The following is a 19036-nucleotide window of genomic DNA, read 5'->3' on the forward strand; positions in this document are numbered from 1 at the left end:
CTCTACATACGCTGCTTTCCTTAAAACCTTTTCTAATAAGAGCTGCTCTCTTTTTACAGTTGAACTTTTTCCTTTTTTGTGTCTGGAGCGAATGTTGGTAATGAGCGTCTCTTACATGAATCCGTCTTCATGCCTGCTGCTCACACGAGGCTCCGACTCTTTCAGACGTTCTGTGGCTGGCAAAAGTTTTAATGCCCTCAATAATCTTGTGTCCGTAAAGCTGTTTGAAATTTTTTTTAAAAAATGTACATCAGGCTGTAGCTAACTATGATGAACCCTAAAACGCTCCAACCGACGACTTCGCTTCAAATTCAGCTTTGGGGAGTCGTGGTCGCCCATGATGGTCATTCAGCAGAGGACCAGACCTGAGCGTCCCTGAGCTCATGTAGTAACATCCTTTATACAATCATGTCTTCACAAAGTGGTGAACCTCGCTCCATCCTCGCTTGTGAACCACTGAGCCTTTCCAGCATGCTCCTTTCATACCCAATCATGATACTATCACCTGTTACCAATCAACCTGTTTACCTGTGGAATGTTCCAAAAAGGTGTTTGAGTGTTCCACAACTTTCCCAGTCTTTTGTTTTTGTTCCACAAGAACTCAGTTTGAATCGTAGCCACTCTGTTGTGTTCCTTGTGAATGTGAATGTGGACCACTGGTCCAAGCACAAGTCTGCACCAGCAGGTTCTTCTTACTGCTCCAGACCCACGCAGTGACCTGGTCCAACCCAGACCGACACAAGGTCATGAGTAGTGCTCTTAAATGCTGATAAATGAGGTGAAAATTAGGTCCCTTTTATAGGACAAGCATGGGCTGACCCTGCTTACAAGAGTTCAGTGCACAGACACACCAAGTTGATAAAAAGCCTGATGGCAAAGCCAGTGGAACAAATCTGTATACACTGTGTATGTACAGATACGACATAAGTCAAGACATTAAACATGATAATTAATAAAAAAGAACAAAATTAGACAAAAACCTGAATGGAAACTTGAAATGGTCTAAAATCAGCCAAAAGTCATGGAAATGTAAACCAGTCTGTATATACAGTTCACATATATATATGAACCAGCCTCCAGGTGTATGTATGTCAACAGTGCTGAGGGCACGGAGAGCCCAGCCAGGACCAGAGGGCATCGGGAGGTCAACGCAGTGTAAACAGAGACCGCCACACGATTTACGATGTTTGCTGGCTGCTAAGACGTGAGGTCTGCACATTCTCACAATCATAATTGCTTTTTGCAGCTTTTCAATCAACCTGACTTGGTGGACATTGTTTTTGTATTTTTTTTTTCACCTCTCATTTTTCCCCCTTGTCATCGGGGAGGCCGCTCTGTGTGTCGGTAGCTACCCTTGCGTAGCTGTGACTCCAGTCTAAACGTAAGCAAACGGCTAAAGCTCCGAGATTCTTTCCCTTTTTTCCTTCTCTTTTCGTAATGAGGAGCAGACGTTGTTTCTCTCTCTCCCTCCGCGTCTCTCGCTCTTTCGAAACCCTGACATTGGCCATTCTGGCCGACCGAAAAGGGGAAACCCAGTCGCACATGTGGACATCTGGTTGGACATGGAGAGCACGCAGCCCCACAGCATTTCAACCCCCCTCCCCCTCCTGTTGACAGTCGTTACCTGTGCCCCGGCAGGCCCTCGCTGCCCCAACATAAAACGACCTCTATCCAGAGCCAGACGCATAAATATTTCTCTTTCTATTTTCCAAAATAGCTTTTAATTTTACAAGTTTTATGGCCTCAATATTAAGTGCATATGTTTTACAAGACACCGTGTCCTCTGCCTCACCCCTCGGGTTCACTAGTGGAGTTTTTTTCTTTAGTCTTCTAAGAGAAAAGTAAAAAGCATAAATGGTGGGGAAAGGTAGGCCAGAGAGAGTTTTTCTCCGCTTATCTTTCCAAAGATCCACATGTTCCACCTGCAAGGACGTGCACAAGCCCGAGCTAAAGTTGCTGAGCTGTCCCTCTGGAGAAGAGGATAATAATAATTACTTTATTTTTGCTGTGGCTGCATAAAAGCTGAAATTAGACCAAATTAATCGCCATATCAACCAAACTTTAAAAGGTGATGCAAAGCGACGCCCTTTGCTCCCTTGTCATGTGAATCTGTAGCATCCAAACTTAATTTTGTTGCCATTGTTTTAGGGCTCCAGGTGAGTCTTTTTAAGTTATGGACATGATTAATGACAGATAGGATAACCAATGGGATGCCCTGTGAATGCTCAGCTTTGCATCACACCGTGCATTATTGCCTTATATCATGCTATCACATTAGCCAATCTTAGCTAGCTAGCTGGCTAACATATAGAAACAATCAACTAACTAGCAATGCTACAAGTGCCTTTTCTCACCTCTTAGCATCACAACTGTAGCAGGACTGATATAACACCATGCAGTCAGCAGAGAGGCAAATAAACAACATGCTCGTCACCATGAAAACGGGATGAAAACATAAAAAAGGATGTTTACATTAAAAACTTGCCATCAGCGTGCATTTCCTCACAGCTGCTTTAACTTTAACTACCAAGTTTTCTGTGACTATTTAACTTTTCCATGTGTATCTGTGCTCTTAGCCTCCCCGTGACCTCTTCCTCTCCTCATCATGCACATGTGTTCCAGTGACCATTTACAGCATAAAGCTTTTGATTCATCTTTCATGCAGCAGATTTTCAAATTTCATCAGCATATGTGACCAAACAGCATGAACTCAAGCTCATTTAACTTGAAAAGGGCGCCATCTGAGAAAATAATAAGATCAAAATACACTTAATATTTAATGAAAAGCTTATTTATTGTCTATATATAATTCAAACCCGTGAGTACAAAGATCATCACATAAAGGAAACAGTTTTCTGCCTTCCAGTAATGCTTTGCAGATTTGTCACTGTAGAATAACTTCACCCATCATGAGTAACAGATAACATCCCAGAGATAACTGTCTTTCAAGTGCAAGATATAAAAATTGTAAATTATAAACAAAGGAAAAATGCTACGACTGTGACTCCGAGTGAGAGTCGAGCCAATGTGAGTCAGTGAGTTTAAAGAAAGCTCAAAGCAAGATTCACTGTGTGGCTGTGTTTTAATTTAGCTCATGTTTTATGACTTAAAGAGCTTTTTATTTATAATATAATGCAGTGTACCTGTGACTTAAGTTTTTATTTCCCCCTGGCACACAGACACAGGTGCTATCTCACACATGTTACACATTCAGCATTTATTCAGACAGTTTGTAGGCAGCAGTGGACCAAAATATCACAGGTTTCCGCTAGTGCTGAAGTAATATTCTCGTTAAATATATAGAGACGATGAAATAAGAGAAAGCTAAAAACTGAGGGGATTTTCTTATTCTGCACCTTGTTCGTACTGTTTATCATTACACTGACAGTAAACAGCTTTGTCCATGTGCCTCTCTGCAAGACATCCCCATTCACAAGTGCAAAACAGACATCAGAACAGGGTCGGCATTGCCTCAGATGAAATACGCCACGATAAATCCCCCTGCGTATATCTCCAGCATGCTTGCATCACGCTGTCCGCTGTGCTCAGATTTAGCTCCAGTGGTGACATGAGTTACGGCGCTCCGTCTGAAACCACCTTGTGAGGATTTATCGCTGTGGCATACAGCTCTGAATGGAGGAATATTTGGATGGGGGGAGAGAATTGAGGAGAAAAAAGGGGGTAAAAGCAGGGAAATTGATCCATTTTGCTTTAGGTTGAGACAGAAGCATTTGGATGAAGGACAGCGGCGGGATTGTGGCGAAGAAGAAAATGGAACAAATATGGTCTTATTCCAAAAGGATAATAAATAACTGGATGTGTGTGATTGACAAAATGATAAAACTTTAACGACATCGATCCTCTATCTTTTAGATATATTTACTAATTTTTTTTCGAAACAGATGTTTTCAAATGTTTTTGATAAATGGACGGCGTCTAGGGGGGAGCAATGGAAAAGTCATTGCTTTTGTTTTATCGCTTCCACTTTGCAGATGGAGGCAGAGAATGATGAGAGATAGAAGAATCAGACAGAAAAAGTCCCCCCATCCTTTATATTATTTGTCCCTTTCGCTACTTTCCAAGACCAGCTGATGCAAAACAACGGTGATTCAGCCAGATGATTTATGTGAGTTTCTACATCTGCTGCTCCAACCACCAGATGCCTGGTAGGTCTTTTCCGGGAAAAAAAAAAATCTCTGGCAAACAGGAAGCGAGGCATTTTAGATTTCTGCGATAACAAATTATTTGGGATAAACAAGAAAGGACTGTGTATTTAGTTTGAGCTGTGATAACAAGAATGATAGCAAAGAGCAGTACCTGCAGAGAAACATAGACAGAAAATCCAAAGATGAGCAGCCTTTGGCGCTGCATGAAATTTCTGGGAATCCTGGAACCTTTTTAAGAACTGAGGGACTTTTCATGCATTTCACAAGAACCACCATAGTCTGACTTTCGGTTTATGGCCCTGAAAATTCCGTGCTTCAGGCATAACCATTTCCAATTTCCCATGAACTACTGGGTTGTAGTGCGCTGAAGGTTGCAAGACAGTCCCGAGGCTGCGACGTGTTATGCAGAGCATTCATTCACACGGCAAGCAAACACTGCTGGCCAGTATTACCAGTATTAGAGCTCGGGAGGGGGGTTTGTTGTAGTGTTTGTTGTTGTTTAAGTAAATAAAAATAAAGTTATGCTGTGGACTTCCTCAACTACTGTAAAAAAAGAAAATCTGAGATGAAGAGAGCAAGTAGGCAGGAGAACAAGCAAAAAAGGGAGTTTTAGGTTTATTGGCTAGAAAAATAAGCAGGAAATTAGAAACCTCAGAACATCTAACCATCGATCCTTCCAGAGGAGACTCCATTTTCTTTTTTTTTTTTGTTGCATGCAAAAAAAAAACTGCATCTAAAGCAATTCAGCAATGTTTTTAGCGGCTTGAGTCCCTTTGGGTCTGTCAGCCCATTCCTGTAACAGGCTACTGTCATCCAGTCTTTCATCTTCTTTAATTTCTCCACAGACTCTAACTGCGAAAAAAGATATGACCCCAGCAGCCAGATGTTTTCCAAAACTTGTTTGTAAGTGGCCTCTCATTATCTCAAGTGGTGAGAATCTGACAAAACAGCTGGAGGAAATGATGAGAGTTGATTTTGGAACAAAACAACGTCTGAGGGCAAAGCGTTTTTTTTGTGCTGAAAGTAAGCACAAGCTCTCACATCTTGACATGCAGATTACTCGCAGCTTGAATTTGTTTTACTCTCAGTCAAACGTTTTGTCATTAATGAACTTCCATACGAAAGGAGGGGGTGCAAAAACTAGCCATGACCCCTTATCACCATGGATCTCACCAAAATAAAAAGACAACAGTCTCTCAGATTATCTCAATGCAATTTGCAAGGCAATTAAACAGGGAACACAGTCTCATTTACAGTAACAGTGTGACAGATGTTTTCAGAGTGGGCGGATATCTGATTCGTGGAAAGCTGCCCGGTGACCACAGTCCCCTGCTTCCCACTCAGCAGTATTTGGGGTGTGAGGTGGATGCCTCAAAAGAAGTTCTGGAGGAAGAGGAAAAGAGTAACTTCTGTCCAGATGTTTTGAGGGGTTTGCCTCCCCTGCACAAACTGTTGTCAAGTCTCTGCATCCAGGAGTGCAGGGTACACTCAGAGTTGGAGAGAATAAGAAAAGCTTTATTGACTGTGTTCTCCGGGAGTGAAGGTGGATAGAGGCGAAGGCGGAGGGTCAGAGGGAAGCTGGCGGCTGGTGAAACAGAGCAGGGATGAAGCCGGGGATGTGAGCATGGCCTGATGAAGCTAGCTTGAAGCTAGAAACCAGATGAGATGAGCTGGAAAACAGGCAGGCGTGCAGTGATCCTGTGGCACAGGGAGGTAAAAGGTTAGTTCAGTGAAGAAAACATAACGAGGCTCAGTTTTTAATGCACAATTCTGAGTGGCCCAGGACGTGATGGCTGAAATAACGATCTGGCGACGAGAGAATGAAGAACCAGGTTTGATATTAGTAAATGAGTTGGATAAACCATCCTACCTAAACACACAGTCGTATAGGTCGTATGTGCAAGCAGCTTATTACGATATTTATTTTTATTTTTAGGCAGCGTTCTCCAGTGAATGTCGTAATTATGACGGGAGCAAAGGAGGAAGTCAGGTGACGTAGTATAAAGATTTACAAAGTCAGGAGGAGGTTGGGGTGGATGGGTCAAACACAAGACTTTCACCCAGGCAACATATAATGAGCGCAACTTACATCTCATTCATAAGTAAGTTTACTTGTGTATATAGCTGAACTTCTAACTGATGTACAGTGCAAATTTAACCTAAACCATCATCTTTTCTCAAACCTAACCAAGTAGCTTTTGCCTAAACTTAACTAAACTGAAACCTTTCATAGCTTTAACCACGTGACGATGAAGGTCTGGTACGCTTGTCGCTATGACTCTCCAGCAGTCATATGTGTCATTTTGGGAGTCACTGTCAGTCGACCAATGGCAGGGAGTGAACAGCATGCCCCCATCACACACACACACACAGCAGACTGAAAAGCACAGCATATACAGGGGAAAGGGAAACACAAGGGATAAACTGGAGGCATGGCCATGACCGTGACAGGGATTAAGTGTGTGTTAGCTTTGAGTTCAGTTTGAGTGGTGCTGAGGACAAAACGGCTTCAGTCCCCACAAGTCCTCATGACACACAAAGACACTAATGTTTAAGCCCGGACAAGGACGACACGGCTAATCTTTTCACCTAATCTGTGTATACACACAAACGCACACAGTGTTCTTGGACATTTAGGTGAACTAATGCCTCAGCTGCTGTTCTTAGGGCAGTTTTTAGTATAACATTCAAACAGGAAACTGAAGCATGTCATCGTAGCTGGTTGTTTCATCCACCCTCTGCTCAGCACAATATTTGACTTTCTGTTAAATGTTCATTTACCACAACAGAGAATCCTCTCACCTCTTCACAACAACACACTTTCATAGCTACTGTGACACAACCCTCCCACTACCAAACTCACCTCCACATATGAATTCACTCTTTAAATATTGGACACTAAATTAAATAAAATGTTGAGTTTGAGGTTCTTCCCCAATAGAGGAGTTTTGACCACTGAGAGGGTTGTTTTTTACTTGGTTGACGTTTTGTTTTATTACAGATATGAAATAAAAGTGCAAAGTAATTAGAAGTGTGCGCTCGTGGATCATATTTTAATGTGGGCACTTCTTTTCTCTTCCTTGCAGCAGCCCGACTATAAGGTCCAGACTTTTTGGATTCTGCAGCTATGAGTTTGCATGACATCAACAGCAGGCAGCTGAACTGTACACAGAAAATGTACGTATGTATGTAAGTGCATTTAATAAAATAGATTTGTCAAAAAATGCTTTACAGGACAATCTCCTGCAGGGTTGATTTGCAATACTCCACACCCTCAAAATCTCCTTTATTTTTTCTTTTATTTCCAGCTTCAAGTTGTGTCCAAATTGTCAAACTCAAACATCAAGCCAGTGTTCTGCTCAACCTTTCGTCTCCGACTGACGCTTCATTTTTCTCAGATGCTCAACGGACCGTAAACCCCTCGTCCTGGGCCGCACTCCTCCAGCCTGTGTGTTTTAGAGAGCCTCCTTGTCCATAATGCCATATAACATAAACACATTGCGTTTGATTGGTAGACATAAACATTGACTGTGGCTGGAGCACAGTTTAACGCCAGGCCACAACTCACAGCCGCTGTTAACGGGCTGGCTGCCATAACGGAGGGAAGCCAAGGCCGGCCGCTGCCCTGCGCACTCAGGGTCACAGAGGAAGACGAAAGAGGACAAGAATGCTTCGATAGATAGATACTGCAGACAGACAGACAGATGGATAAACTCCTGTTCCTCCCTTGAGTACTTCTGATTTTGCACACTTGCACACCACACATGATGGCACTCACGATGGAGGTTACTGTGTTATAGTTCGTGTCTACAGGGGTGGTGCAGCCACTGTCTACTGCTGACTTTACTTCACGTCCTGACACGCTGCCTCAGCTGCTTTATTCTGTCTTGCAGACGCTTGTTTTCTGATAGAACGCTGGACACGTCATCAGCCGTCACGTGCATGTAGGTTTGGAGTTAGGTGTCGGTATATCAGTGCCCTACAGTGCACAGCACGTCAGCATGGTTGCAAAACAGCACTTCCTTAATTCCTGCCCATCATTTGTGATGAAATTGCAGCTTCTCTGCTAATTAGCATTATAATACTGTCGATATTCAAACTTGCATAGAAATGCTGGTGTTTAAACATGTGTCATATGCTGCAGGTGTGTGTTTCCTGTATTTTAACACATACTGATGGTCCTCAGTTAATGGGCAGTTGCACCTGTTAATAATGCACTGTGTTCAAATGTGATCAGTTTTTACTGGATCGTTGAAACGGAAGACAATTGATGCCAAATCATCGTGTCTACAAATGAACACAAGATGATTTGAAGCTTGAGTCAGCGGCAGCTCGTCATTGCATGTTAACGCTGACGCCATTTCTTTGCTGAATGTTTGCTGAATTCCAGCTTGAGCTTCTTTGGCGTCGTCTAAATATAAGACCATGTCCTGTATCAGTTAGTTGTACTAAAGCCATTACTGTGCAGATGTAATGCCAGTCTCCATGCATACTTCCAAAGATCCTGGTGGTTGCAGACTATATTTAGCTACCTGCACCTCCACAATGGCGCCCGCTGAGTTGCCAAGTGATCTACGACACACCTACAAGTTAATTACTGAATCGTGATAGTACGTAACATTTTGTGATTGAACTCGTCACTTGCTCTTGATCAACCAGCCAGTGATGTTAAGTATCAGTCAAGCATCGGACGCGATGGTAAGTTAGAATATAACGTGAAGGGCTTGTTTACGAAATCTTGAGTGTGTGAGATTTCTTCAGCTTGATGAAAGTGATTCGCTGGCACTGGCACCGGTTTACTGTTTGTCTCCCTGCAGAGACTGGACGTCATATTCTAACAGCAGCCGCAGCCTTATTTCCATTTGTGGTAGATTCTGTTGGCTTGATTATACAGAAATACTTTTTATCCACCATTTTTATCCATATAGTTTTATCCACTAAAATGGAGAAATGTATGCCTTTGTTCATTCTTAATGTACATTAATATATGTTATCCATAACTACAGCATAGTGCATGCATCTTGTAAAGGAAACCACACCATTTTAGTCTCATATTCTTTTATTTAGTATATATTTGATGTTTCACTATAACGTACTGTGTATTCCATCGTCTTTGAAATGGTTGGTTATTGCTATGGACGCATCCCTTCTACTTATTTAATTGATATCTGTTGCAATAAACAAGAGATTTGTGGGTTTATCACTGGCTTTATTAGAAATCCTGCTACATTTATCATCTTGAATGATTCCGTCCTCAAAGAAATTGTTATTTTATATGCGTGTAAGATGACCCGTCACTTCCCAAACATACTAAATCATGTTCACGCAAACAACCAATATATGAGAGTGGTCATTTTTTAATAGTACTTATCCTATTTGGAAACTTTAAAACGAGCCACACTTCATGGGAATGTACATACACACACTTTCAGGATGCCTCCTCACAAGACTGCTTCTTATTTACCTTGAAATTGTATTTGGTTCATTGGCGCTCCATTTGGAGGTGATGACCCTGCTTATCTGGAGCCGAATAAATTCAGCTGTGTTTTAGTCGGCTAACACTAACATACCTCGACTTCATCCATCATGGAGCTTAACAATAGCCGTGTCTTCAGCTGCTTCTGCGCTGCTAAAAGCTTTTCAAACCTGCAGACCTGCTGAGGTTGGTGTGTGTGTTCATGTGTGTGTGTGTGTGTGTGTGTGTGTGTGACCTGAGGCCTGCAGCTCTCTCTCAAGCCTCTTATCAGATGGATGTGTTTGATATCCCCGCTGCCAAGGATTTCCCACATATACATAAACAACCCCCGAACCGCTGGCAGGTTGCGCTGACGGAGGCTCATCGCTGAAACTCTTACATGTTTAGGAGTTCTGTTTCAGCGCTCTTATGTCACCCACTTTCCAGCTCAATCTTTCCCCTAAACTACATTAAACAACACGAACCCAGCTGATGAAAAATGGCTTTTGATTTTTCTCTGTCCCTGACACCAGAGCTAGTTTATTCAAAGCACCACACAACGGTTAAACGAAGGAGCGTGTGAGCCAGCTAGAGGACTGACGTCTTCATTGATGTCAAGCTAGCCAGCACCTCGGCCCGTCAGCGTCTCATGGGGCTGCATCATCCATTTGCATAACAAGCCGTCCTCGTGAGACCGCCGCCTCGACAGATGTCAGCCTTGTGAGGGAGGTCGGCCCTTCCGTCATTTCTGAGCTTCTTTCGCTTTTTGTTCTGGCCCTTTCTCAGCTTCTTTGCAGTAAGCGTTAATTTGAGGTGAGTCACGTCTCATCAAGGCCTTGCTGGAGTCATCACAGTGTTTGAGGAGTCACTTGACAGTCATAAACATCACGTGAGGACATCATAAAAGTGGGTCATTTTTCAGGGGGAACATATAAAGTTTCACAGTGGATTTTATTGGAATGAAAGGACTTTTATTTTGGTTTCAGCTAACAAGTCATTGGGGGTATTATAAATTATATATGACATTATGAACTGTAATAACTATTTTCCTTTTATCATCTGTAAAGCTCACTGTAAGCTTGTTCTTGGACTATTATTATTAGTGCAACGCTGACAACTCCATCTTCACAAGTAACAAATTTCTACCCTGTTTCCAGAACAAATCAACTTGAAAAATTAGTGTCTTTATCTTGGAATGGACGTTGCTGCACTGGAAAATTAACTTCAGCTTAATTTTAGAAAATACAAGTTTGCACTGGAAACAAGCAGAAATCCTGCACTGTCAAAATTTTAAACTATACAGACAAATAGGACTCACTTAGAAGGAGGTTCTTCTGCAGTTGCAGTAAATGCATTTGAGCTATATTATAGTAAGTGCTGCAGTTGTATCTTACAAGAGAAACCTGTAGCAGTGGGATTTAACAGTGCCAGGCAGAAGTACTGGTAGTATTTTTTCCTTATGAGGCTAAATTAGCAGCAGACTGTCCACACACAGCGACTGCTGCATGATAACTACACTGTCTACGCCATGCTCTTTTCAGTAGTTATCCTTTGCATCGTTCAGTACTCAAATGCCACCAGAAACTGCTATTGGAAGCTAAACTGAGGGATAAAGCAGCCACAGTTCAGCTCAACATCTCAGCATTTCACAGAAGGCTCACAAGAGAAAAAAACACACAGGAGCTCAAAGACTCTCCTTCATATTTGGTTGGAATAGTAAGTGGCCGTTGGTGCTCCCTGCTGTTTTACGTCACAGGGGAAACATCTTTATCATGGCGTATATTATTCCAAAACACAGCTTCCTGCATGGAAGTGATCCCACCCGTCCTCAACTCGCCTGCCTCTCTGATAGACTACATTGCCTCTTATAAACTGTCCATGGTCCATAAATTGTGCAGCGGCGAGCATAACACTGCACAGTGTCGGCCTGCAGGGACACGAGCGCTGAGAGCCCCCGCCTTTTCTCTCTTAGCCCTGGCTGAGATTTGCTTAGTAAATTGTGCAATGAGATCCCCGGGTTTAGAGGAGAGACAGGGAAAGACTGCTGTGGAGAAACGTTTTAATGCAGCTTCTGTGAGCTAGCGAGTGTGCTTATCATTCAACTCTGCAGATGTGACATTTTTTCACTTTCTATATGAAAAACATGTAGGCACATCGAGCCTGTAGACAGTGTAAGCCTCGTGCCTTATCACTACTGTGCAGTAGTTTTTCTGCTGTATTCATCAACTTTTTTTTAAATACCGAACTTTCAAGCCTTAAATCCGGCATGCAGCTCCTTATTTTTACTTCCAGATGTTTTGAATAAACAACACACAGAATTATAAACCAGTTATGTTCACTCTGCATACTCAGTTTTCTATGTTAATATTAAATATAAATATATGCAATGGATATATAATATATATCCATTGCATTAATGTGACAACACTTAAATTTGTCTATCTGGTCAATCGTCTGTCAAACTATCGAATAAAATACAGAAAATTATAGCACATGTAGTCTTGAAAAGACCCTTCCTACATGTATTGAACCCCTCACACACTCATCCTTAAAGCGGCACACAAAACAATTTTAAAGATTTCATAAATGCATATAGATTCTGCGCAGGGCCTTTAAAAAAATGGAAAAAAAGGAAAAAAGCAATCTATACTTTAGAAATTATTATTATTATTATATTTGCAAAAACTGTACTACATTTTCTTTTCTTTTCTTTTTTTTTGGAAGTGTGGCAAGAAATATCTAGAAGTTCTAGCCCTTTAAAACTGTAGTACCAGGAATGACCACCAGGACGTTTTATATCCAAATGTCCCTTTAAAGGAGAAAAACAGAACACACACACAAACAGTGCAATAAACAACAAGCTAAAAATAACATCTGTGTTATGCTGAACAGTTAAAGTAAATGGCAGAACTGCAGCAAAGAGGGAAATTCCTTCAATGCACGAGGATCAACATGCAGACAGAACCATCAAAGCTGGGTTTAAATGTGCTGCAGAGGAGAGACCTGAGTGCATAGAGATTAATCAACCAAATCAACACTTACATAAAAATCTAAAACTAAACAAAAGATGTTTGTGGGACACTAACTGAACAAAAAAAAACGACCAGGCTGCAGCAGGAAGAGTGCAACTAATGCCTGTAAACTGCAGCGCAAGACTCTGAACTTCCCGAGACACTCGCAGTAATCAAACTTTGACTTAATTAGAGAAAAGTGTAAAGAAAGTTGAATCACAAGGGATGGACAGAAAATAGCCTGCTGGAGAACACTGCATGAGTTTTTACATCGCTCAGTCCTGCAGTGTTCCTCTGTCCAGCTCCGCAAATTAAATCTGAACTAAGGTTACATTTAAATGACTGTAGGTCAAAGCTGCCTTTATTGTTACAATGGCCCCTGCCGCACACACACACACACACACACACACACATCCGAGGCTGCATCTCTTGCAGGCGTAGAGAAGCAGAGGCGAAACAACAGCACAGACGAAGACGCACATTGTCACAGTTGGAGGGTGGAAACCCACTGACAGGGTGAGAGCGCGCGGAGCTGACATTTTTCTTTCCCCATCACTGACGTGAGGCTGATGAATATGCGAGAGGGGTGTAGCACATTCACAGCCTCGGTCCTATCAATTACTGCTGAGTGTGGAAGAGAGATTTTACACAAACTGCTTCTCTTTCCAACTTTGTTTGGACTAAATCCCACATGTAGACGCTCACTTGTCTATAAAAATAGGCCTCAAATATAAAGATAAGAGTTTGGGGTTTTTTTAATGAAAAACACCTCTTGTACCTCTTTTGGAATCGTGACAAATATGTGTGTTATGAGCGGCTGCTGGCAGCTCTGACTGAGGTGGAAATTTACAAAATGTCAAACATTTCTGTCTCTTATTCATCCCTTAAACTTTTTTTTATAATGTTTGTATTACACCTTCAAGCTTCTCCTACTATAACCTCAACCTGGAAATAATATATGTGACTGTGCACAGCCCAACAAGTCTTTCAAAAAAAAAAAACAAAAAAAACAGTCCCATTCACCTCCACCCCCCAAAACACATTTCTGAGATTAGAGCATAGATTGGATCCTATGATGAATGGTGAAGTAGCCTCGACGCATAAATACACTAATGAGCGACGTGGCTGGGGGCCAGTACTTTATCAGCATTGTGTTGTGGCTGGAATTCAGCCCCTCTGTCCTGTCTCGACTCGCCTGCTCTATGTTTACTCCCGGAGGCCAAGCAGTCAGTCCCGACTGTGCGGAGGGAGAAGGCGGCAGAATTAAAACTCACCCAAATGCAGCAGCTAATGAGGGCGAGTCCGCCTCAAGACGCAAACCGGTTTGACGCGCAGGCTGCCATCAAGCATGAGTCATTTAGATCGGATTTTGCATCCTTAAAACGCGCAGAATAGGCCAACGTAATTATAATAATAACATTAATACTCAAATGTTTATTCAATTTATTTTTATTTTTTCACCGTCAATCGAGTAGCAGAATAATTGCTTTAACGTATCAATATTAGGGGAAATAAACACGTATTAATCTTAGCTACATTTTTAAATTAAGTGCCTTGTTTTGCATTTTTACACGGGAACAATAGCGCCATTCTGTTATTATCAACCAGTCTCACATCCTGGCAGCGAGGCTGAAGGTTATTTCTGCGTCCAGAGCTCTTCTTCTTCTTCTGGGACTCGAACCGCCGACTCTGAACAGCTGAGTCACTGTTTCAGGCTTCAGAGCGTCAAAGCAAAGCTGGGCGAGATGGTGAATTACGCGACTCAGTTATTTGGAGGAGGAAGAGAGGAAGGAGGGAACGGTGGAGTGTTGACTCTGAGGTAGAAATATAACACTTCATAAGCAAGGCGCGGAGAGGCTGCGAGATTATTCTCCTCTGTGCCAGAGCTGTCGTTGTTGTTCTGTCTACAAGCAGGTGGGGACAGGAGGGGAAGGGGGCTGCGGTGCGTGCATGAGTGAGTGTTTGGGAGGAGGGGGAGGTCGCTATTATTGGATCCGGCCTCACCAGGTGAGCTGAGGAGCCGACATCCCCCCCTGCTCCTCTGGCTCCCCTGTCCTGCCTGGCGCTGCCAAGGTGACCTTCCAGAGAGAGAGAGAGGAAGGTGCTGACAGAAACATCTCTGGTTATGAACCGCGGTTTGCTTCTCTCCTCTGGAAAGGTGCGCTGCCAGCGGAGTCTCCCTCCCCGCAGCAGCTACCAGGGAAAACACCGAGGCCAGGAACATGTTATCCCAAGCACCGGGTGCCTCCGGTCAAAGGCTGAAGAGCGGAGAAACACCGCGACTCCTGCTCTGGACGAGCTGTGCGTAATTTCTCCACAAAGCAGTTGCCAAGGTGTTTGCCTCTTACCCGCTTGTATCTCTCTCTTATTGGCACGCACTAGCACGCACGTCTTCAGTCCCTGCCCCCCGTGCCCACCCTCCTACCTGCTGACAGGCCCCCCTTGTGCGCCACGACGCGCAGCGTGTTCACGGCAAGCTTGCCGAACGTCACCCAGCAGCCGCAGCCGTCGCCTCACCCACAGAAACTAAATAAGGTTTATATTTTTATTCTTATTTAATTTATTACCGGAGAGTTTAATGCTGTAAATAAGTTGTTGAAATATTCCAAACGCCTTTAAAACCACGCTTGAGTCATTTTCTCCAGATAACTTTTTATTTGACTAATTTTGTGAGAAAATATGGAAAACCTGAAGAACCGCTGAAGAGTCACCTTTAGAAATGCTACTTTGATGCCTCTCTTTTTTGGCAAATCCTTCATGTACCGTTTGTTTAGAGAAAATGATTCATTTTCAGGCTGAAACCTCTAAATGTGGTGCGTGCGTCAAATAGAAAAGCTGTTTATGTCAAACATGAAAAAGCCTTTTTGATATTAAAACGGAGTATGGCGGAGTAACAGTTGCAATATAAGATTTATTTGGTGTGTGTGTTTGTGTTTGTGTGTGTGTGTGTGTGTGTAGGGGGGGGTGGGGGGTACTTGAAGTAACTGGCGTCACAGTAATTACGTCGCTGTTCCTTATGGTCGCTCTGAAAGGGAGAGTATCGCGTTTTGTTTGACGCGGGGGCCTCAGTCGGCTCTGAAACCGGATCTCAAGACCCCCCCCCCCCCCCCCCCCCCCCTACCAACACGAGCTTCCGCAAACAGCATCATCTGGCCCCGGTGCTCCATATCTCCGAAGTCCAAACTTTATCATCCGCAACTCGCTGCTTCTGACCTGAATCACAGTTTGGAATATTTTCTGTTATTTCTCTCTCTTATCTTCTTACGGTCAATTTGAGCGCCTAAACCACGAGGGCACATTGTTATAGATTTGTTTAATCATCACAAGTTATACGACCACTACAAGACTGATGCCCGAGAGCCTGAAGCTGTGCGCTTTAATTCAGAATCTCGTTTTTCAGACTTAATGGAACTAATAACATAACACTTAATCACGTTACTTTCACTCTCCTCTCGCTCTCCTTTGCATTTCAAATTTTTTATCTGCTGTGTCTTGGGGTTAAACAAATGAAACGAGCCGTTCCCCTCCTCCTCCTCTTCCTCCTCCTCTTCCTCCTCTCCGCTCTGTGAAACCTCAGAGGAGAGCAGACCAAACGTTACTTAGCCCGAACGCAGAGAGGCTGCAGATAATGAGAGCCTGGTTGCATTAAATGGACAAACAGCAATCCGACATCTTTTGACCCCTCGGTGCTCCTCTCGGCTCCATTGATCATCCCCCCTTATGAGATAATGCAATTACAAACATCAATAAGGAGCTGCGAGGGGAATCATTATGTGGTGACAGTGATAAATGATGCTGCAGAAAATAGCGGGCTCCTCTCAAACAATCCGTGCGCCCAAGGGGCTTTTGAGGGCCGGGGCCCCGTCGCCAAGGAGACAGATGACATCCAAAATGGCCCCCGCTCAACAGTCCTCCTCTCTTCTCTCTCTCTCCCTCTCTCTTTCTCCCCACTAACAGATTTTTGTTTTTTTCTGCCTCCTTCAGCCCCCCCTTCCTTCTTTTGTTTCGCAACCAGCTGCCGCGCGACCTTTGAAGGTGGAGTTTTTGGGGGGTTTGGAAAGTTTGTCCTTTTAGGGCTACTGTTTAGTTTCAGTTTGTATCGATATTGACTTGATGAAGCAGCTCAGATGCAGACGTGTCATCACGGCCATGTGTGCATTTCCTGTGTAATGATTTTCGCTTTGGAAACTATGGAAATCGATCGTTGTGTATTGTTTTGTTGCGCGCTCACGTCAAATATTTAACATTTCTTCCTTCTTTTTCTCCTCAAGTTGCATCTTGTTGCTGTGAAGCCTGGATGCAGGCCGAGTGGAGGCCGGTTCAGTTCATCTGCATAATCTGCACATTTTATGGCCTACATTTAACTCCTCGCTCTCTGGAGGAGAATAAAGGAAAAGTGTATATATATATTGCGCTTCGATTTGTGTTCAGTCAGTTTTACGCATGGCATTAAGGCCTAACCTGCCATCTTCATTTGATTTGATTTCTTTTAAAAAGCTAATAAACTCTGAACTGAAACCTCCAGTGTTACAGTTCTTAGAAATAAAATATCCGCATGACTAAAAGGCAAAAATAATCGAGGCTAAATGAGCCGAAATCCTGGAATACATTCCGCACACATTCAGAGGAACACCCTGACTCAAACTATCAGGCCCCGCCGTTCCGCAACCACTGACAAACCGGTGATTTTAATTAATAAGCCTACACGCGTTACTGCCGCCGGAATCTGTCATGGCTTGTAGTGTCGCAGAGAACATGAGGCGCGCGGTTGCTCGTCCAAGTTCCTGCTTCAGCCATAAAGGCGCATAAATATCTGCGTTGTTGTGGGAGGAAGACAGGCCTGTCCGGGCACCTCCACTGCTCTGGAACACATTTCTGCTCCATTCATTACTCTGACAGTTCACTCCGCGGTCAGTGTGTGCGTGCGTGCGAGTGCGTGTGTGTGTGTGTGTGTGTGAGAGAGAGAGAGAGAGAGACAGAGAGAGAGAGACAGAGAGAGAGAGAGACAGAGAGAGAGACTGAGTGTGTGTGTGACAGAGACAGAGAGGGCTGGGTAGGCCTATACCATCATCACCAACTTCAAATTACGTTTTGACTTTTAGCTTTTGAAATCAGCACAAGTCAAACTTCATCCGGTCTCGTGTAAAATAAAAAAAAATGAATACACTTTGAAACTGCAGAAGACACAAACAGAAAAACTCAAAGTCACATTCACACCTCAGCAGAAATACATCAGCTGTGACAGAAAAGTCCCGGAACATGAAAAACCACAATCATGTCAAATTTTATACATCTGATAAAATAGACCAGTTGCACGAGTGCATGTATGCATATAATCAATTATTCTCATTTAATCAGGAACTGAGTCTTAACAACTTTTAAAATGTGACCGAGGAAGTCAAATCAAGTTATTTCAAGAATCTAACTGAATCAAAGTATTTTTTTTTTTGATCCGAAATAACTTGTCTTCTTTTAAGACAATGACATTAAAGAAATAAACCGACAACAAGAATTATGTCACCCGACTGGCGCATTTTTTTTTTAATTATTCAAAGAAAAATCTGGTTTTCATGTTTAAAAAATAAGAGAAAAGAAGATGTAAAAATACTTTTCTTTTCAACTCATGTCTGCAGAGCGCTGTTTGTTGCAGCTACTCTCTCTTTGTGTCTCCTCTAAGCTCTCCCGCTTCTCTCAAACTTCCAAACGCGTGTTTTTGTGGGGTTTATGTCCGTGCGTAAAAAGGAGAGGTGGTGCTGTGCGCCATCTCCAAACGTCCCCGGCCCGGACAGTTACCAGGCCTCCCTAAAGAGGGCAGTCAAGCATGGGCTTTCTCCTCTGTCTCCACAGATCCCAGCGGCCACAGGCTCAGGAATTCACATTTCACAGCCTCGGATTTTCCAGCCATGGTGGAGAGGCGAAGCAATTAAAACGTCGCCTGGGTTTTTTAAGAGCGTGTCTTTTTTTCCCTTCTTCTTCTTTAGTGTAAATAGCATTCACCTCGGCAAAGGCAGTAAAAACACAATAGTTGCGCGCAGGAGAGATAGAGAGGGAGACGGGGGAGAGTATTGATTTACACGCGCATATTGTTATGGATAAAACAGACCTTCTCTTGTTCGCTGGTTTCAAAAAAGAGCAAGACACTGACTTTGGGATTCAGGGCTGCTCTCCGAAATGTATCAATTAGACAAAACCCGCTCGGCTCGTCTCCTCTCGCCCGCTCAGCCGGCTCAGCCTCTGCCTCCCGAAGTGCAGCGTATCCCGGAGACAACATCGGCTGCAGCGAGCCGGGCTTCAAGCGGAGCCCTTTGACTGCGGGCAACAAGGCGTGAGGGAGAACTAATCTTCCCATTTACATGTTTGTAGCAATTTTACCTAAATGAATTTTAATGCTAAATGGAGGATAA

Source organism: Chelmon rostratus, chromosome 11 (assembly GCF_017976325.1).
Source record: "Chelmon rostratus isolate fCheRos1 chromosome 11, fCheRos1.pri, whole genome shotgun sequence".
Classification (NCBI taxonomy): Eukaryota; Metazoa; Chordata; class Actinopteri; order Chaetodontiformes; family Chaetodontidae; genus Chelmon; species Chelmon rostratus.